The 22,629-nt window shown below is 40.5% G+C and overlaps 1 protein-coding gene across 4 annotated transcripts in view; it reads right to left on the bottom strand.

Annotated features, from left to right (window-relative positions):
• The window catches only part of LOC133350664 (paired box protein Pax-2a-like), a 339,735-nt gene that overhangs the window by 192,717 nt on the left and 124,389 nt on the right, over positions 1–22,629 (bottom strand). The window lies entirely within an intron of this gene.

Raw genomic sequence — 22,629 nt, 5'->3', positions numbered from 1 at the left:
AGCATTGGGAGAAAGTAGCACTGCTGATTGTTGGGATGAACTGTGTTGACTCGTCCTAAGGCATCAGATTCACCGTCAGCAGCACGTCGCTTCCAATTTTTGTTAGCAGTTCTGGTATAGTAGGAGGGAACTTAATGGTAGAGCAGGTCGGCAGCAAATGGGTCACTTCGACACGAAACAAAGAACGCCATAAGGGTGGTATCTTGTGGAGCCAGGGCCTGTTGTTGGGCATTTCCTTTAGTGACGTAGATGCATTGACCATTTTGGAGGTGAAGTGCCAAATGGACGACTGTGGGGGAACGGTCATGGATGGGGAAGCCAAGAATTCAACAAATGACCTCAAAGTTGTTGTATGTTCCTTGGAAAAAAAGTTTGAGCTCATGCACACTTTGCCCCTCTGTTTTGTAAGCCAAAGACAGCTATGTCAGTGCCTGTGTTGATGTATTGGCCAACATATTTGATGGCTTTTTTTAGAATAGCAGAATTTCAAGTTGAAGTGGGCCTGGAAGATATTGCACAGAAGAGGGCAGTAGGGAACGATCCACCGGTTGTGAACCTTAATTAGCGAGTTAGTGGCAGGTCTGAGTGTTGTTTGAAATCCACCATGCTCAGTATTTCTGTTACGATATAGATAGCCATCATGGGCCGACTGAGTGTCTTGGTACACCTGTGGTCTTGCATACATGGCGCATTTGGATAGAACTGGTCACATGGGCCATGGACCATTTGTTTGCAGACCACATAGAAAAAGGGCAGGGTCTTGTTGGGGGTGAGGTAGCTCAGCACTGATAAAGGTGTCAATGTGACTTGCATGAATCGTTTGCTTCATCCATAGTGAAATGTGAGCATGAGGAAGAGGACGTTTTTGCCACCCAAAGGTGTGCAAGTTATTGCTTGTCTATCCAAAGACGCTGCCTTCGTTAGTCGTAATAAGCATAATGAGGTCATAAACTTTGAGTTTTAAGACCTTCGCTAAGATGTCATGTATGTCTGGTGGCTTTTGGTTTGGATAAAGGTAAACCTGGATCTCATTTCATTTGGGATTGCAAGTGAAGGTGATGAAGAGATGGGGCGTGACCAAACTGGCTGATGTACATCATGGCATCCTGAGTCTTCTCATGTGTGTATTTTGGTGGAGCTGTGAAGGATGAAGGCAAAATGACTAATCAGCCCACATTGTGACCGTTTTCATCTCCTTCCACATTGATGGTGTCTCAGAGATGAGCGTACTGTTCACACGCAGGCGGTTTTGAGTCAGTTGAATGTAAAGAAGGCGCTCACTCTCAATGTTGGCATACTCATCGACAACATACTGGTGAAAGAGGTTGGCGCACCATAATATGTGGTTTCCTCCTCTGTCCATGAGCACAAAGGAGCAGAAGATTTTTTAGAGGAGTCAGTTTCGTGAGGATGCCTTTGTTCTGCAGCTTTGTAATTGGAATAATCGTGATGTGGTATCCATCTTGGCCTTGCGATAGGAAAAATGTGTTATTTAAGGGCATCGTATGCTCTGTTAGTGTCAGGAAAGTGTGCGATGGTGTTTTTTTGGTATGGAAGAACAATGTCTCTCTCACAATGTTCCTCACCTGCCGTAAGAAAGCAAGGTCAACAATATTTGGGGCATTGAACCTCCCTGCGTGCTCCCCGCTTTGGTTGAAAGTAAAGGTGTGGTACGGCAAAATTAAAATGGGCGATTTTCCCACGAATGTAACAAAACGATAAACGAAATGCAATGGGCTGTAGCTAAGAAAGTCCAATGTATTCAGCAGTATAACATATTAATCAGCATCGCAGTACTACGTATCAGTAAATAGCGTGACGTGAGCAATCGAAACAATATAAATGCATTGAAGAAATAAGCTGAAATAAGTGTGCATTAAAGAGCAGCAGTATGCACAGGTAAGTTGAGAAGCAGGCTAAAGTCTAGATTATAGACTGCCAGTACGCCGACTCAATGACATAAGCATTGCTACAGTCGACATCAAAAGCTGGCAATACGGGCAGCAGCTGGAAAAGCAGGATACAGTCGACATAAAAAGGCTGGCAGTACACTAAGTGAGGTAAAGAAGCAGGCAAGATTATAGACTGTCATACACTCATAATGGCCAAAAGCAAAACTAGCAGTGTAGATAATAGAGTGCCAGTGCACTGGTGTTAATTAATGAGCAGGCAGCAGGCCACAGCACAGACTGTCAGTACACCGTCGCAGCATCAAAAAAAGACAGCAAAAAAAGGAAATATTTAGCAACCTAATAATTAAATATTAGTTTTCTGCACACAAACATTATTATTGTAATATTTGCCAACTTATTTGTTTCATAATAGTAAACAATGAACCTGAGTTTTTATCTGCACAAACATTATTATTGTAATATCTGCCAACTTATTTTTTCGGAATAGTAAACAATGAACCTGAGTTGTCAGCAAAAGATTAAATAAAATTGTACTTTACATTTCCGTGGTGAGGTCTACTCCCAATCTTGTCCCTGACATCCTTGGAGAGCTCTTTGGTCTTGGCCATGGTGGAGAGTTTGGGATCTGATTGATTGATTTCTTCTGTGAACAGGTGTCTTTTATACAGGTAACAATCTGAGATTAGGAGCACTCCCTTTAAGAATATGCTCCTAATCTCAGCTCGTTACCTGTATAAAATACACCTGGGAGCCAGAAATCTTTCTGATTGAGAGGGGGTCAAATACTTATTTCCCTCATTAAAATGCAAATCAATTCATAACATTTTTGACATGCGTTTTTCTGGATTTTTTTGTTGTTATTCTGTTTCTCACTGTTCAAATAAACCTACCATTAAAATTATAGACTGATCATTTCTTTGTCAGTGGGCAAACATACAAAATCAGCAGGGGATCAAATACGTTTTTTCCCTCACTGTATATGCCCACTGTTTTTTTACATTTTCTTGAAATGTGATGGCAATTGTAAGTTACATAAATGTATTGCTTTTACAAGCCTGAAAATTGTTGTTGATTATAAATTTCCCAGATTAAAGAGACATATGAATCTAATCCCACGTGTGGTTCCCTTGTAAATTTGAAAATTCTCCTTGATCACACAACAGTGCAAAATTTATGAGATAATATTATCTTGTGTATATGTTGAATATAGGTTAATTGCAAACATATTGGCTTAAATATCGATTCATTCGTAATTTTATTCCACAGCTTTAATGTCACATAGTTTTACTTCTTAATATCAATATGTACAAATTAACAAATACAACAGTGTAAAAAAATCCAATATTTTTTTAAAGTAAAAACTACCAATAAAGATCAAAAATACATAATTTATTTATCACTCAATAGCCGTAGCTTGTAAAGCCTTGTTAAATAATGTAATCTGCTGCGATAATGTATCAAACAGCTCTAAATTATGTGGGGTTCAAGTTAATTTGATCTAAAACTCACAAAAATACATCAACAATGGGGATCTGCTTTGTCGTGTTCATATTAGTAGGTCAATTTACTGTGCTGAATTTAAAATGTACATTCTCAGCAGTGGGGAAGACTACAATATCATCATTATGATCATGATCATCAAAAGCCATGATAAATCCATTGCTGAATGAAGGCCAAAGCTATTGCCATCTTTCACTCTCTTGAATTGCAGCAATCCATTTAGTACCTGCGTTCAAGCAGATTTTTCTGCTCCATCTCCACGGTGGACGTATTCTCCCGGGTATGTTCTTTCCTTTAGCATCCACTTCGTTATTTAAGCTCGACTACCAGGCATCATCCTTCATAGTGACATGTCCCGCCTTACCCCCCTTACCTTTCTTTACGGTCAATATGAAGTCCATACCTATTCCATGCAATCCTTTTTCTCAGTGAAATTCCAAGCATGCACTTCCACACGCTTCTATGTGCATTATTCAGCTTTGTGCCTATTTTGTTTCCAATAATCCATATTTCTGATCCGTGTGATCGGAAGTAATATATGATTTAAAAAACTTTCTTACTTAGGAAAATTTGATTTTTTCATGATTAAGTTCAGTTTTCCAAAAGCACTCTGACCTGTTTTTGCCTACCTCTTCAATTGACCATTTTGTTCCTAGTGTGACTTCAATAATTGCTCGAGGTATTCAGACACTGATATGTTCCCATTTGTGTCCCTCAGACAGATTAAAATAAGCAACCTTGTTTTACATTACTTGAGTTTTTCTCATATTTATCATCAGCCCCATTTTACAACCATATTAAGTTATTCTGAAGCTTTCTGTAGTTAATTGATTGTTATGACTATTCCTAACATACATAATATAATCAAGTCTGAGATGATTAATGGTTAATATTTTCCCCATTTATTTATGTGTTTTTATTTCTGAAATTTTTGAAAAACGTGTTCTGTTGCTGTGTAGAACTTTAGCAAGTGTGTCTTCTTTTGTCTGACATTCCTGCTAATTATTATTTTTTATCCAAAAGAGGGCTTTTGGGGTTAAACCGCATAAATATAAATATGGCTGTCGTTTGATAAGGCTGGTTGTAATTACTGGCGAAACGTCGTACTCGAATTAAAATGTGAGTTTACTCTCCAATACAATGTGCCAAACTAGTAACTAGTTGGCATGTTTTGACAAACTTTACTGATTGGTTGTGTCGGGTGGTGGTGGGTTTAACGACACATTGATATTTATGCGGTCTAACCTAAAAAAACCTCTATCATTGGCATTTCGATCATGTTTTCTATTTTATTATATTCAGGCATTGGTATGTAAGAGCTGTGCTCATTGCATCAATTTCCACCGAGTGAAATGCCTTTCCATAGTCTAAAAGGCCAACATTACATTGTATGGACTGATAATTTCAATTCTTATTTTCATATAAATCTATAGGATGGTTTGTGTTTTTTACATGTGAAATTCCAGTTTTTCCATTGATATAAATATATGTATCCTCACAACAGCACCAATGTGTAAGTTATTATTAGAATATTTAATTTTCTCTAAAGTTACAATTACCAGTGTATTATAAAAGAAAAGGTTACATTATAATTTGTGAGTAGTAAACAGTTTGCGATCGCTTGTTGCTTCTACATATTTTCACGAGTCGTTGTCCTACACACAATTGGTATAAATATACTGTATATGGCTACTTTATAAAATTAATACTTATTTTGCCTCCCTTGACAAAAAATATATACCTTTTATACACCATTGCTTTTCAAATACACTGCATACGATAGTTCCTGTCAGAGCTCTCGGTTGCAGAACACAGCACAATTCTTCATCATGTCAAGATTAATCCCGAAAGCTGCATGCATGCTTAATTTAATTCGTTATTTTAACATTTAACCAACATTTCTAAACTGTTCAAGCCTCGTTAAAGCATAAATAATGTACAATTTTAACTTACTGATGCTTTCAAAAAAATTGTGATGACAATTATCCATTTTGTCTCCAGCTACCTACATTTTCATTCAACCAAATTCACATGAGCTCAAGCCACAGCTCCATATGGAAACATCCTCAGCCTGGCATGTATGTTCACGTGTTCACATCGAGACTTCAACTCAACATCTATTCACCATGACATACACACATGGAAAATAACTAAACACCATAGGTACCTGGCCAAATAGCACTGATTTCTCAGCAATATCATGGGGTTTAAATCCCAGTTTGGGCTCAATGAAGTCTCATCATCTTGCTGGGTTGATGAAATGGTAATACTTGCCAATGAATTAACAGTGAGGATGTATCTGCAGACTGGCTCCTGCTAAAAAAGTATAGATTTTCCCACACTGGAACAAGACTGCCAATGGATTTGGTATGGACTGGTTGAATATGGAAACACACGTGTTCACCATAAACAGGTGCCATGTCTGGTTTGTATAAATGTAGTGCATGTTTTTTTTTTGACATGTAAATGATACTGTTTTTTTTATTTGCTCATGCAGGTGCATTTCTAATTTTCAGTAGCCTCATGTGCCTCCAATACGTGCCCCTTTTCCAGTTGTTAAATGCGCTGTAATGATAATTATGAGAGCACCTGCATATGCCATCACATTAGCTCAATAAACAGGAAATCATTTGCAAGTCAACTCATTCCCAGCACAGATTTTAAAAGTTCTGAAGCTCCAGGCTGTGCTTGTACAATTAATGTAAATGCTTTGGTACGTGGCCAATGATGAAATGCCTTCCTTTGCTGAGGCCTGGCACAAATCAAACCTGAGGCCCAAGTATACAACGACCTGTGCAATTATATTACTTGTCTTCTTGGTTCTTTCGGTAAAGTCACGTAGAAGGGAAGTAATAAGATAATAAAAATAAAACATAATAAAATAATTCTCACGACGTTTCGGCCACAACGCAAGCAGCCGTCCTCAGGTGAAGAATGAAACACCACCAAGCTTGGAGCGTATATTTAAGCTATGCTCATATAGTGCGTAACTGTGATTCGCTAAGGGATTTGGATATTTGCCATTGCTCAAGTTAGGAGAGAAGTAACAGGTGGTCAGGAACAACTTTACGTCCATTATCAAAGTAAAAGCAGTCAACTGATAATTAATACATGACAATTGCAAAATTTAAGTTAATAATATTAACAAATGTAATCTCAGTCTCCAAAAAGATTTGTTTTGTTCTATTCTTTGGTTCTTTCGGTAAAGTCATGTAGATAGAAAAAATAATAAAAATTAAAAACCACGACGTTTCGATCACAACATAAGCGGTTGTCATCAGGACAGGTTCGCCTCTCAAGGCAAGCTGTTTTATAAAGGTTTCAAATGGGCGTGGCCTAAGTGTCAGCAGCATGGGCGGGGTAGCTAATGTTAATGTAAGGGATTCAAAACGGTGTCCCCCCAGTAGCATGTAGGGCAGTGCTGTCGGGAAAATTACACACTCACTGGTGGCAGTGGAGGTTGCTGCTAGAGGTGATGGTAGTGATGGTTGTACGTTGGCACCCCGTGCCGTCTTTGAGCCCCGCCCCCCCTCCCTCCCGATACGTTCCATTCATTGGCTACCACATTCTGATTAGCCCCCCCCCCTCTCCTCCCCCTCAACTTGCTTTTTAAGGGATTACATCTTGAATCATTGCCTCACTTGATGCAGCTAATCCGGCTGTGACGGTCCCACCTGATGACAGAGACTTGTGTTGCCTGCGAAACGTCATGATTTTTGTTTTATTTTATTTATTTTTATTAATTTTCATGTTTTACCTACGTGACTTTACCGAAAAAAACCTAAGAATATGAATCCTTGCAGTCACGAAAGCTTCAAATCTAGAATTAGTGATGGTGCTGCTAGTGGGCTTCCACCAATAACGGGCTGCCAGGTCTCAAATGGAAACATTGCAGCCAGTTATGACTTAAACTGGTTGATAACGTCCTTCCAGTGATTGCTAAGTTTGTACCCATCTTCTTGGTTGAAATTGTGTCTGTCTGTTTTTTGGATGGCTTCATGAACAAATCTTTGTTGATATCCAGTGGGTTAGTGAAGTACCTTCGTCTTAGAGAAATACATTTCCTGTGTGCCCACCGCATTAAAACAATGATCAACCACGGCCCAGGTATTGGTCCTACCGTGTTTCAGATCTGCATTATGTTCACAAACCCGGTCCGAGACATGTAGCATAGTTTCCCCAATGTAATTACTGCTGCAGACACAGCTTAGTTTGCAAACGCCGGGTTATTGCATGTCAGGGATCTTGTCTTTCATAGATGGGATCAGATCACGAATTTTATGTACTGTGTTAAATCGGACCTGGATCTTGTGTAAATATTTTTGGTTACCCCTGCTATGTATGGCAAGGTGATGGTATTTATTGCATCCTCAGATGGCGCCTTCCTTACGGTTGGGGTGTTGGCTTTGCGGATTGTGTAGTCAGAATAACCATTCACCTTGAGAGCTTGGTGGAAGTGTTTGAGTTCACTGGTTAATCCCTTACATTAACATTAGCTACCTCGCCCATGCTACTGCCCTACATGCTATTGGGGGCTATGGATTGCCTCTCAAGGCAAGCTGTTTATTAAGGTTTAAAATGGGCGTGGCCTAAGTGTCAGCAACATGGGCGGGGTAGCTAATGTTAATGTAAGGGATTAAAAACGGTGTCCCCCATCAGCATGTAGGGCAGTACTGCTGGGAAAATTACACACTCACACTGGTGGTGGTGCAGGTTGCTGCGAGAGGTGAGGGTAGTGGTGAGTAGTGATGGTGCTGGTAGTGGACTTACACCAATGAAAGTGCTGCCAAGTCTAAAATGGAAACATTACAGCCAGTTATGACTTAAACTGGTTGATAACGTCCTTCCAGTGATTGCTGAGTTTGCACCCATCTTCTTGGTTGAAATTATGTCTATGTCTGTATATATGGATGGCTTCATGTACGAATCTTTGTTGATATCCAGTGGGTTTGCAAAGTACCTTCATTTTCGAGAAATCAATTTCGTGTGAGCCCACCGCATTAAAACAATGATCAGCCACGACCGAGGTATTGGTCCTACCGTGGTTCAGATCTGCCTTATGTTCACGAACCTGGTCCGAGACATGTCGCTTAGTTTCCCCAATGTAACTACTGCCGCAGACAAAGCTTAGTTTGTAGATGCTGGGGTATTGCATGTCAGGGATCTTGCCCTTTACAAATGGGATCAGATCACGAATTTCATGTACCGTGTTAAATCGGACCTGGATCTTTTGTTTGTTCATGATTTAGCAAAAAGGGCTGGCTTGGCCCTGATCTCAGAGAGAATTAGACTGCTCCGTAATGAACTAGACCATGTTGACAAGACACTCTAGTAATCACACTTAACATTGACAGAAAAAAATTCAACATCTTATTGTGAACATGTAGATTACATGACTGCTTCATCAGCCGCAACAATGTCAGCTAAATGTAAAGATAACCTGATTTCCAAGTTCAACCTTTCCAAGAAGAAACCAGATCCACACATTACAAAGTTAGGCGTTGACAAGGTTGTTATTAATCTGAGTACCGTATTTTCCCGCATATAGCCCGCATACGTATATAACCCACAGACGCATATACCCCGCAAAAATAGCATTTTGTGTAAAACACACCCGCATGTATTCATATCTTTAACGTCGTTACCGCAGTTTAATTCCATCATTCTCCGGATGACGACCGCTTGTGTTGTGATAGAAACGTCGTGGTTTTTTTTTATGATTCCTTTTTCTATCTACGTAACTTTACCGAAAGAACCAAAGAATATGAATTCCTGCAGTCACGAAAGTTAAGTCAAAATTGTTTTCTTTTTTGATCCTGAAACCAAACAAAAGCTACAACCGTAGGGATTTCTCAACATTTTTAATGGGGTTAGTTTTTGTAACCCCTGCAGTCATCGCTATGTGCATGGTGAGGAAAATAATGAGGTACCACAAGAATATCATAGACAAAATTAACCCTACTCAGCCAGTGAGTTGGCAAATTGGCCAATGGAGCAGGTGTGAATTATCACAGGCTCTGAATATTCTAGTTCACCATCCTTGCTGCTTTGCAATTACTCATTCACAGCAATATTCTCAGCGCAGCACCACACAATTTATTACAGCATATCGTGTTCTATAGAAAATAGGAACACAAGAAATTCTGGTACAGAATTCTAGACTACATTGCCCATGGGGCATGTTCACTGTTACCAAACTCTCACTTGAGTCCGAGTTTTTTTTTGTTTAAAACTTAATCTCCTACGAAGTAAGATACCTTGGCCCCCAGGTATAATACCTGAGGGCAGCATAAGGAAAATATGTTATGCTTGCTGTTTGAAGAGAACTCCTTTCCGATATTGCATGCAAGACCAAAGGGACACCTGGGGCACAGGAGGCGTGGGTGTATGCGGCGAGAGTAGTTGGTGGAGTGGAACAGGGCAGTTGCCCCCATTTTATTGATGGCAGTTGTATTTTTCATAGACCATTTTTTTACATGTTTCAAAAATGTAATGTTGTAAATAATTAATCGTCCCTGATATATATTTTATACATGTAATGTTATAAAATTAAAACTGAATTTATATGCGATCAATTTTGATTCCAAAAATAAAAATAGTTGAAACGAAATGTTTAGCTGGGTGCACCGTTCCACCAGACAGCGAGACGGCAAGGCTTGCAGCCACGCTGCTGAGACACACTGCGCTAATATTCCAAGCAAGGCAGCGCAGTAGATATGCAATTGACGTGGGTATTGCCGAATTAATAAGCCTCTCATTTTAAAATCGATGGCATGATATACAACATGTGCCCATTTTTGAAAGTCACCATTCACAAATGAGCAATGATTTTAATAGGTACCTAAGCATAGCAGTCTTCAATACCTGCTGGTGTTACAATTAAATACTTACTTTTAACTTGGCTAGTATCAATTTAGATGTGTGATCCTTTTTCTGAAGAGGCCATTATTTTTCTGTGCCAGGCAGTTATCGGTTTAATTTTTTCATGGGCAGGTTCATTTTCATTAGTTGGTATAATGACGAAGTCATCTGAAACTCTGATATGGCAAATGTTTCTCCATTTATATCTATTCCTTTAATTCTCTAATACAATTTTTAAACACACCAATGGATGTCATCAGGTTCAAAATAAATATGAGCAAACCAAAAGTCATGGACAATACGTTTCATTAGCCAGTGAATATATCTGTTGCAGGCGCACAAATGGAAACACAAATTAGTACAGAGCAGTAATTGCAGTAAATAAAGAGGTGATGAAAACTGCTTTTAGAAAATGTAACATAATTGATGAAAAGCAACATCCCTCTGTGCTTGAAGAATAACGTCTTTAATCAGTGTATATTTTATAAATCACAAAAGTGAAAGTAAATGACTTGGGCAGGACACTTCACTAGATGGAATGATGGCTGGTGGGTGATACTAACAATGGAGTTACAGCGAGAGAAGGGAACATGCCTAAGATGACATCCACAGTGAAGATGGAATGATCAGCTTGTGTGCAGGAGCTAGATGCACCGTTGCATTGTCTGATTATGAGGAATGATGACTCGTGGAAGTGTTCATCCAGAAGTTTATGGATCGTGGATGATGGTGACGATGGCAGGTAGGTTTATGGCGGTTAATATCAATTTGAACAAATATATTTTTTTAAATTTACATTTGCAATGTAACACTGGTTCATAATGGTCTATTCTTGTAAATTGTGTTCAAAGTTCACAATGTACCAGGTGCTGCTATGTGGTAATTTTGTATAATGTTTGCCAGTCAGATTGCAAATTAAGTCAATCGACAAACTCTGTGCAAAATGAACCACAGTGAGCTTGATCATCAAAAAGCCATTCATTTTAATGCAGTACACCTTACTACCCATACTCTGTGAATATGGCGTATACATGTTTAAAACAAATGTATTATTACAATTTTCATTCAAGAAATACTTTTGTGGACATACTGAAATGCAAAAGCTCATATTGCTTCACGGCTGTTATGATGAATTACTTTGAGAATAAAGTAGTTCCACCATAATTCAACAAAGCATTATGGCCAAAGAAGGATATGTGAGTCTAATGATGTATTCATTGTAACTGATCGGTGTTATTGTAGGCTTGGTTGTCATCGTGACATCAAAATAAATAATCGTTGCAAATGTATTTAAAAACGCCTTTAATATGGTGTGCCATAGCGCCACAATGTTCACATTACAAATGTGCAAACTTAATTATTCATTCAATCGCCTAAAAACATGTCAGTGGCTTCTAGAAAAAGCTCACATTTTTGACAAAGGAAATAGGAATTGGGTTTTGTGGGATTTTTTTTCCCCTCACCATTACCGAGTAAAACAGTTGTGAATAACGGTGAATGTTTGCTTTCGCACACTATCTTTGCAAAACAACACCAAATGCAGTAAGAAAGGCTGTGCAATGAAGGATACATTTTAAGAATGTCCATGATTCTGCAGTCTGTTTGTAAATACATATTATAAATCACTAATGCGGTTGCATCAAGTGTACTATAAACAATATACAAAGAGACCCTGTGTAGCCACCGTACAGCTCAAGTCCTGGTAATTTTATTTGAAAGCTTTTAGAAATACTGCTCCATCGAGCTTTATAGACTTAATTTACAAGAGGGTGTCCTTTGCTTTGCTGAATAATGTATTGAGCAATCTCTTCGGCAAGTATATATAGGTGCTCCTATCTATTCAGCTGGGTATCTTCATACAGGGCCACTGCGATATGGAAAGTTAATGTGCTATTGATGCGCCACTATGCATCTTCAGTGGTGAAAGTGCATGTACAATTGTACATGTATCTATGTGCCTGAGTAAGACACAAATCCATGGTCTATCACTGAAGTAGCTCAGTGTTGCCATAAATTACGTGCCACAGGATGCTTTTATCGTGGGCAAAACTGCACGAAAAACACGGTGTTAAGCATGCACAACGAATAAAAATGTCGATGGATTGGCTGACACATAGCAGCGTGTGCCGCATTGGTTATTTACGGTTTAAGAGTCGGTGGTCCACCGATGAATACTATGAATGTGCTTACAATCACTTACACTTAATTACACTTACCAACTGGAAGATGAAAGTACTCTTATGATACGAGGAAAGTTGTGTTTAATGCCATCCTCATAGAATATAATTAGTTAGAAGTGAAACGACATTATGAGTCGACGCGCATATCATTGGATTGGTGCATTCCAGGAATGTAATTTGTCTGATGTGGAAAAGCACAACCCCCAACGATAACACTGTATTATAACAAAACAAACATATATTGTCCAATAATATTGTGGGAAATTACTCTTCTGAGCTTAGATGAATGTTACATCTTTGCTTATGTTTCTGTGAAGAAGCAGTGATAACAAGAATCAAGTATGCTTTTGGCACACGTACTGTATGGGCTGTATTTAAATACGCTACAAAGTGTTTCAATGATGAATTGAGCATTGTGTGGTGTAAATTTATATTGGCAACTCTGACACGGTTGTAGAATACGCACACTCTTTTGGCAATGGGCCAGTTAATCCACGTAACTTATTAACCTTCAATACATTTGTATTTGTTTTATCGACCCCGTTGGGATGATGACGGACGAGGTAAAACCCCGAATAAATGTTGAATACTTGACCTTCCTATTGTACATTGCATGTTCTAATAAGAGTGCCAATGCAGTCCCTTATGCTATATTTATTGGTGAAACTGTATAGCGTACGCATACCAATGTGAACAACATTCCATAGATTGCTATTCATAAAAATGGAAATAACTTCAGTTGACAAATAGAGTAAACAATACGGTATTGTTGTATATATATATTGTTTTTACATAATGCCAGTACGTGTAAAGGCAGCTAGTTTTAGAACGACACTTGAAATACGGTGATATGTCAGTACTGTTCACATACTGTGATCCATAGGGAAATCAATGCCTGTAAAATGTCTGCTCTGGGACTTGTTCGGAAGGAGCCACTGTTCTCCCCACGTGGGCCCATTCTATTGCTGAGAACCTGCTCTCATGAATATACGTGTAGGACTCATCTCCTCAATCCACTCTTCTCAGCACGTACGATTAGGCTAAAGTGACATTTCCCCTGTAGTAGCGTGCACAGTGTGCACACACCTCTATGATAGCCTTTTAGGCAGAAATCCACCTTGGCGGCACTGCGGTTAGAGCGTTCAGCTAAATAGACTAAACCCGCATCATCATTCTGCTCTTCTATTTGCCCTCGATGTACCATACAGGAACTATTATTGTGACCTCTACTTAAAATGCAATCTCACATTACTTGATACAAGAATACATCTACATTAGGTCCTGTTTATCTATAAAATCCTTATTGTTTAATCTGCACCATAATCAGCATTAACTTCATTGTCAACCCCAAAGAACAAGAATTTAAATAGGTGACAAAGCCTTTTCCGTTGCAGCGCCAACGTTTTGGAACAACCTTATTCCTCCCTGCACATCATACACCTTCCTTCAAAATATATTCTGAAGCAGAAAATTAGTGTTGGATACAACCACATTTGTAAATGTGATTTGTAGCTTGGCAGCAGTGGTTATGCTATGAAAATACTGGCTCCTGCCATATAAACGTGGAGATGAGTACCATTCTAAATATGAATTGAAATCATTGCTTTACACCGAGACACATTGACTAAATATATCGCCTTAAAATTCGTAAACGAATTCCTATTTGTATGATTGAACAATGCTCATGCATGACACTCATCTTCACATTCATTTCTTAAAAAATTGGTAATGTGCATATTTTGCACAATCAATGTATGCTTTTGTAGACACGCATACTTGTATAAATTCTGCCCTGGGCAGGATTAGTCAGCAGTAAAAGATTTTTTTTTAATTAAGGGGACATTCAAAACTATTGATTCCCTTAAAATTATGTTGCTCGGGACAAAACTACTGCACACGCACGTGTCAAGTCTCTACCAATTTGCAATGCATCTATCATTTCAGTCGCTGCGTATGTTTGCGCGGTTTTTCTGCGCTGCTCGCTGATGTGCTTTCGGGTTGTGCTGCGCGTCCGTCGGCGCGGTGTCCGAAGCATTGATGCACGTGCCAGGAGCTTGTTCGTAAATTGAATCTTTCGTGGCCCCCGTCAGCTATCGCGTCGCAGCGAGGGGACTCCCCACTGAGCTCTGCTGTGCTTTCATCGTTGCGTGGGCAGGGACAATGCCGGGGTTATGCCGCTTTCTACACCGCGGCGAAGGGATGCTACCAAGACCTCGCGCCTCTACTGCATCACAGTGTGGGGTCAGTGTTGGGGGGGGGGGGTTGTCTCTGTCACTGCACCTTGGTGGGATTGGTGGTTGGTGGGGATTGGTAGCCATGGTGGTTTGGTGTGTTTACCGGGATGGTCGTGTTGCTGGATTTTCACTTGAATTCTGCTCATTATTAAGAACCTCAGTCGCTGTCTGTTGCCCAAGCGTGTGTCTGCGTGCATGGGTCATTTTTTTATCCCAGGCTTTGTGATGTCCTTCACTCGGTATTCTTTTACGTCTCACTGTTTGATTTGAATCCCCTCTATCGGTTTCCTTTTTACCTCCTGGCGACTTTGTATTTTCTGAGGCGTTTTGAGCTCGCATAAAATTGAAAGGCCGAATAGATACAAATACTTATCTTACTAAATCTGTTTTTGCAATAATAGCGTAAGTTTAAGTTTATACCAACAGATTAACAAAGTATACAATACCTGTTTGGAATCATCACCTTCTGAGCTGCACAGCATCATCTATTATACCCTTATTACATTTTGTCTTTGAAAGTTGGATTTTGACGTTATTTAACCCCTATTGAGCACACAAACGCATAAATATATCATAACCTATGTGTTCAATGAGCAGGTATTTGTAATGAGTCAAAGTGTGGGTACTCCCACTTCTTCCAATAGATCAGGTCAGTGTGAAAGAGTAGGCCAAATACTCTGAGAGGCTCTCGAATTGAATAGCACGATCAAGAAATTGCAAGGCTGCACCATCACCACCTCTACCAATATGTAACTTTTATTACCATATTTCTACAGTGTTGCGTTATCGTTATAACACTACCATTGTTATTACTCTTTGGTTTTTTCGGTAAAGTCACGTAGTTAGAAATAAGATAAAATACCATTGTTATTGCTTAATTGCGTAGTTTCAGTAAAACACAAAAAATAAAGAAACTATCAAATCACTGTGGGGGTGAGTGTAGTATATATCTATACCACTAGCATGTTAATACAGCCTCGAATGTGATGTTGGCTTGCATCTTCCCGAAACAATGTTTAGCCTAAAAGAAAAGTTGAGAAAATATACATTTCAGCACTATATGGGACTTCTGCGGAAAGTGCACTCCTGATAGTGTGCGAACTGGCAAAATCTGAGCCCACGATGTAGCAAAAAGCCAAAGTGTACGCAACAATGTATGGACATGTTCTTTGGGTCTTTTGGTAAAGTCACGTAGAACAAAATTTTTTTTTTTTGTATTTTGTAATACGTGACTTTAACGAAGGACCCAAAGAATATGAATTCCTAAATGGACAATATTGCTGCAATTATAATATAATGTGTAAGCCTCCGAATCACTTGAGATAATCCATGGCTGGAGACCTGGGTCTTTTATACAGAGTGATGTATGCATATATGTGGGTGTCATTCGTGAATTTGAATGTTCCCAAAACAATGTAGGCATCCACACGACAAGCCTACACCGGCAACAAATTGCTGCAGATAGTGAAACGAATCACACCCCCCCCCCACTAACATAGCAGTACAAAAGGAAAAGCCGGCAGCACTTAAATGACGCACATCTTCAATATATGCAATTATCATTCCTGTGATTCCAAGGAGTACATGCAGTGTAAATAAAACTGCTGTAAAGATCAAGAAACGGCCACATGATTCTGTGGTGTACTATTTATAATCAGCTTTCAACAACACACAGCTGCCCAGACATGGCATCATCTCTTGAGACCTTATCAGTGGGAAAGCAAAAAACAACAAAGGCCAGGCCATCCCTACCCCCATTCCCAACTGCCCCACATCAAAACCAACCCATACGATATCCCATGCAGGTTTCATGATTCGATATATATTTTTTTATAGGTTACCTCTACCCTATTGGGATAGAGCCAAAATATACTGTATGCACATTGTATGACATTATAATAACATTAACAATAAAAATTCACAGCCCTTTGTCAATCCACTGATGGAAGAAGACCTATGCATACTGTGTCAGTGAAGGGGATTGTTTGAGGGGATGGGCAGGACCGGTTCAGATACCACTCGCCACTGATATGTTAGATATGGCGAGTAATTGAGCTGAGCTCTCTGGGTTCATAGTGAAGTGTTACTCATCAGTGTGCTAATCACTGTACCACTGCTCCCCTCGGTATAACGTATTATACTGGTAGGAACCTCCTGGTTACACCAGCCCACAGGGGATTATTGTGTCTGTCCGTCGTGCATCCAAAAATGGGAGGGGTGGGTCTGGGTGGAGAGGGCAGGGTGTAGAGGGGCTGGGTGGGGAGGGGCTGGGTGGGGAGGGTGGGGCTGGGTGGGGGGTGGGACGGGTGGGGCTGGGTGGGGAGGGGCTGGTTACCCCATGGTGCCCTTATAAAACTCAACGTTTAACCTACTCACGCCGGCTTGTGCCCGCCCTCACAGTCGGCCATATTTGCGGAATACACCACGCCGCCGTTGACCCTGGCCATTGACCGAGCAACCCAACTTTCCTACCAGCTCCCTCCGCAGGAATGTATTTACAGGGTGGCCCGGTGGTAACAATTGCGTCTCCCAGAAAGAAGGGGCCTGGATTCCATTCCTGACTGTGTGCCTGTCTGTGTGTGCTGAAGCGGGGGGAGGGGGAACAACGAGAAAAACATACTAAAAAAATACCAACAAATTACTCGCATAGCAATCATCGCCCCCTACTGTAAGACAAATGCCCATCACCAAGGCAGGTGCCGAGTTCACCCTGTGCCGCACAGGGACAGCTGCCAACAGGGGGTCTGCGCTCTCAGATGTTTAATCACATGATATAAAGCATAATATAAATTAACGTTCATTCAATCATTCATCATACACAAGATATGTATTCATAAGTATTCAAGTTAATTCATGTCTTTTCCCATTTATCTGCCATCAGTATACAGTGAGGGGAAAAAAGTATTTGATCCCCTGCTGATTTTGTACGTTTGCCCACTGACAAAGAAATGATTAGTCTATCATTTTAATGGTAGGGTTATTTGAACAGTGAGAGACAGAATAACAACAACAAAATCCAGAAAAACGCATGTCAAATTTTTTATAAATTGATTTGCATTTTAATGAGGGAAATAAGTATTTGACCCCTCTGCAAAACATGACTTAGTACTTGGTGGCAAAACCCTTGTTGCCAATCACAGAGGTCAGACATGTCTTGTAGTTGGCCACCAGGTTTGCACACATCTCAGGAGGGATTTTGTCCCACTCCTCTTTGCAGATCTTCTTCAAGTCATTAAGGTTTCGAGGCTGACGTTTGGCAACTCGAACCTTCAGCTCCCTCCACAGATTTTCTATGGAATTAAGGTCTGGAGACTGGCTAGGCCACTCCAGGACCTTAATGTGCTTCTTCTTGAGCCACTCCTTTGTTGCCTTGGCCGTGTGTTTTGGGTCATTGTCATGCTGGAATACCCATCCACGACCCATTTTCAATGCCCTGGCTGAGGGAAGGAGGTTCTCACCCAAGATTTGACGGTACATGGCCCCGTCCATTGTCCCTTTGATGCAGTGAAGTTGTCCTGTCCCCTTAGCAGAAAAACACCCCCAAAGCATAATGTTTCCACCTCCATGTTTGACGGTGGGGATGGTGTTCTTGGGGTCATAGGCAGCATTCCTCCACCTCCAAACACGGCAAGTTGAGTTGATGCCAAAGAGCTCCATTTTGGTCTCATCTGACCACAACACTTTCACCCAGTTGTCCTCTGAATCATTGAGATGTTCATTGGCAAACTTCAGACGGGCATGTATATGTTCTTTCTTGAGCAGGGGGACCTTGCGGGCGCTGCGGGATTTCAGTCCTTCACGGCGTAGTGTGTTACCAACTGTTTTCTTGGTGACTATGGTCCCAGCTGCATTGAGATCATTGACAAGATCCTCCCATGTAGTTCTGGGCTGATTTCTCACCGTTCTCACGATCATTGCAACTCCACGAGGTGAGATCTTGCATGGAGCCCCAGCCCGAGGGAGATTGAGTTCTTTTGTGTTTCTTCCATTTGCGAATAATCACACTAACTGTTGTCACCTTCTCACCAAGCTGCTTGGCGATGGTCTTGTAGCCCATTCCAGCCTTGTGTAGGTCTACAAACTTGTCCCTGACATCCTTGGAGAGCTATTTGGTCTTGGCCATGGTGGAGAGTTTGGAATCTGATTGATTGATTGCTTCTGTGAACAGGTGTCTTTTATACAGGTAACAAGCTGAGATTAGGAGTAATCCCTTTAAGAGTGTGCTCCTAATCTCAGCTCGTTACCTGTATAAAAGACACCTGGGAGACAGAAATCTTTCTGATTGAGAGGGGGTCAAATACTTATTTCCCTCATTAAAATGCAAATCAATTTTAGAACATTTTTGACGTGCGTTTTTCTGGATTTTGTTGTTATTCTGTCTCTCACTGTTCAAATAAGCCTACCATTAAAATTATAGACTGATCATTTCTTTGTCAGTGGGCAAACGTACAAAAGCAGCAGGGGATCAAATACTTTTTTCCCTCACTGTATGTTGCCGAAATGGTGGATAGGCAGCTGATAAGCACGCTTACCACCAGTTTATGAGGTGCCAGTGATTACATTCCCTCAGCTACCTGGTGATTTCTGGAGAGAATCACGTAAATAACTGTCTGCTATCATGAGAATATTAAAGGAATTGGAATTTTTGTTAAATAACTGCTCTTGTGCTTCATTATAAAAAAATATATCAATGCAGCAGTTGAAATCTAGTAACTATAAAACTGCTGAATAAATGATCAAATCTGGTCTCCTGGCTACAGATCCTATCAGTGGCATAGCAAAGCAGTACGAATTTAATATTCCCCTCCATGTGCTGGGCTCCATGGCCTAACATTGAGTGGCTGCCATCGTGCACCATGCATCGCGAAGTGGCTGGGGTACCTAAGGCTCTCACTTTGTAAAAGTTAAAGTAATCTAGTATGGATATTTTATGTATCTATTTATGTTATGTGTATTTACCCAGCCAATCCTCACCGAGTCTCAGGGTTATTTTTCAGGAGGGTCCGGCCAAATTTTTGCAGTAGGGGATGGGCGATGTTGCAATGTGTAATCCCAAAGGAGACATTTGCAGGTAATTTTTCAGCATTTTGGGATGTTTGTTTGGGCAATACCGGTTAGATTGTACGTTTATTTTAGCTTTGAGAGAAAATCAGGAAGCCTAGATAAAATTCATGCAGAACAAGGGAAGAGAACATACAAAGTTCATGCAGAAAGGTGCCCGAGTCGGGAATCAAATCCAGCTCTTCTTGCTGTGAGGCAGAAGTGTGACCCCTGCCCTACCCATGTGACTGGCGATATCGTTGAGGGATGCTCAGGTGGTGTTTATTTTATCTCCTTCTGTCTCCATCATGTATTATGGTTCTATATTTTGTATTGTACACACAAAACAACATTTGTATATTTCAGTAGCGTCTTCATTTACAACCTGGAAATATTCACAGTAATTGGCCATGAATGTGTGTTAATAGAAGGGTGCTAATTTGAACATGACATACACGCACAATTTTGCAATTACCCAGGCTCCCCCACGCCGTGTCAGTCATGGGCTTGTTTTGTCACAGCAGATTCGTAAAGAGGGAGGGTAGGACAGGTTCAGATATCACTCACCATGGATGTTAGCACAAACGACTGGGCCACCATTTCCACAATGTTACCTGACATTTATAATAACCGAGATGCACCTCTAATGAAATAAAAGCATCAGTGGGATTTAAGGACTGAGAATAAGGTTAAATAAAGTTCATACATATGTTTTTTGTCTTTTGAAGATATACAATTTTTTTTATGTTGTACACATAGAGAATTGTCCTAATGCATTCACAGATGTGCTCATCTCGTAAGTCCACACGCTTTTTTTTTATATGTAACCATTTTGAAGGAAAGCTAAAATTTAGTACATGTATATATGAACCATGTTCTTAAGTGTAATGTAATACACACAAATCAGAAAATACATTATGATACAAACACAATACATCTAAAATCATGAATATATAAATAAATATGCTAATTTCTATTTTTACTTAAATATGTATGCATATTTGAGCTAAGTGAGAGTAACAGTCTTACTTTTATAATGACACTAGCGGAAAGTACCTGGCGTTGCCCGGGGGGAAAATATATTTCAAAACTTATCTTAAAAACATAACATATACATACACAAGTACTAAACTATTGTGAAAGTCCGGTATTCTGTTTGTCTGTCCATTTGTCCATCAACAAAATTATAAGAGGCTTGAAGAAGTCCTGAATCAAAAAGTTATAGAAAGTGGTGGGTAAATAGTTGATCTAAAAGGTTTCCGAAAATTGTCCACCCCCCCCCACCCCGTCAAAAAATATTTTACCCCCCCGTAGGCATGTATACCTACACACCCTACATACACAGTGAGTAGTATCTAGTGACTCTATAGTAGTATCTGGCTCTACAGTAGTATCTGTCTCTACAGTAGTATCTATTCACTGTATAGTAGTATATATTGATCCTACAGTAGTATCTGCTGACTCTATAGTAGTATCTGCTCACTCAATAGTAGTATCTGCCGACTCTAGAGCAGTATCTACTATCACTACAGTAGTATGTACTGGCTGTAGTAGTATCTACTATCGCTACAGTAGTATGTACTGGCTGTAGTAGTAGCTATACAACTCTACATCAGTGTGTACTGGCTGTAGTAGTAGCTATACTAACTCTATAACAGTGTGCGCCAGGGACGTGCGGTCAGGGGATGCAGGGAAGGCACAGCTTTACCTGCCATACGCCAATGAAAATAGATGTAAATAAAAAAAGATGTTTCCACTGATCTGTGTTATAAATGTCATTTCTGTACGATTCCAATCATTTATATAGTCAAAATCGCCAAATTTGCGGAAATTACAGGAAGAGACGAGAGGCGAGGCAGCGATGCGCTCATCCTTAAGCGCGTGCCTGTTACTATCTCAGTATGTCACCAATGTAATGTTTGTAGACCGCTTAATTTCATGTCCTCGCCTTACATACTCCAGGTAACTTATTTCACGTATGGGTATAAAAATATTTAGGCTCGCTGGTCTCGTCATGAAACTGCGATGAAAAAGCACCAGGGGAGGCAGCTATCACATCTGCCTCACTGAGGGAGACATGTCTAACACGCCCCCCTCCATGAGGCCACGCCCCCCTCTGTGTGTGAATCTGGCTCTTACACTAGCCAGTACCTCTCCAGCCATTGACCTCACCGCACGTCACTGGTGTGCAATGGCTGTAGTAGTAGCTATACTAACTCTATAACAGTAATTGTTCTGCACAGAACTGTGGAGAAGGCTTCAAAGGAAAGTCTTGCTCAAAGATATGCCTTGTCCGAGTGTATCCCAAAGGACATCCTGAAAGGGCAGTAAAGATGTACGCCATAATTGATGACCAGAGCAACAAGTCTTTGGCAAGGTCAGAGTTCTTTGATCAGCTAAGCGTATGTGGGAATTCCTTTCCATACACGCTCAGAACATGCTCAGAACTGATGGAGACAGCGGAAGAAGAGCAAGCAGCCTCATGGTGGAAACCATGGATAGCACCATGAAGCTAGCCCTTCCTACGGTGATAGAGTGCAATGAGATACCAGACGACAGCAGTAAAATTCCCACGCCCGAAGTCGCACATCACCACCCACACCTGAAACCCATTGCAGAGTTCATCCCGCCATTGGATCACGGGGCACAGCTTTTACTTCTGCTTGGCAGGGACATGCTGAGAGTCCACAAGGTTTGCGATCAATGCAACGGACCTCACGACGCTCCCTATGCCCAGAGACTCGACCGAGGATGGATCATTGTAGGTGATGTCTGTCTCGATGGAACACACAAACCAGACCGCATTAGCACATTCAGAACAAGTGTGCTCACAAATAGACGCACGTCGCTCTTCAAACTGTGCCCCCACCACTTCACGCTGAAAGAGAAACTCGAAGAGAG

Source organism: Lethenteron reissneri, chromosome 34 (assembly GCF_015708825.2).
Source record: "Lethenteron reissneri isolate LAM-NWPU_2019-01 chromosome 34, ASM1570882v1, whole genome shotgun sequence".
Classification (NCBI taxonomy): Eukaryota; Metazoa; Chordata; class Hyperoartia; order Petromyzontiformes; family Petromyzontidae; genus Lethenteron; species Lethenteron reissneri.
This window is presented reverse-complemented; position numbering and strand designations above follow the sequence as displayed.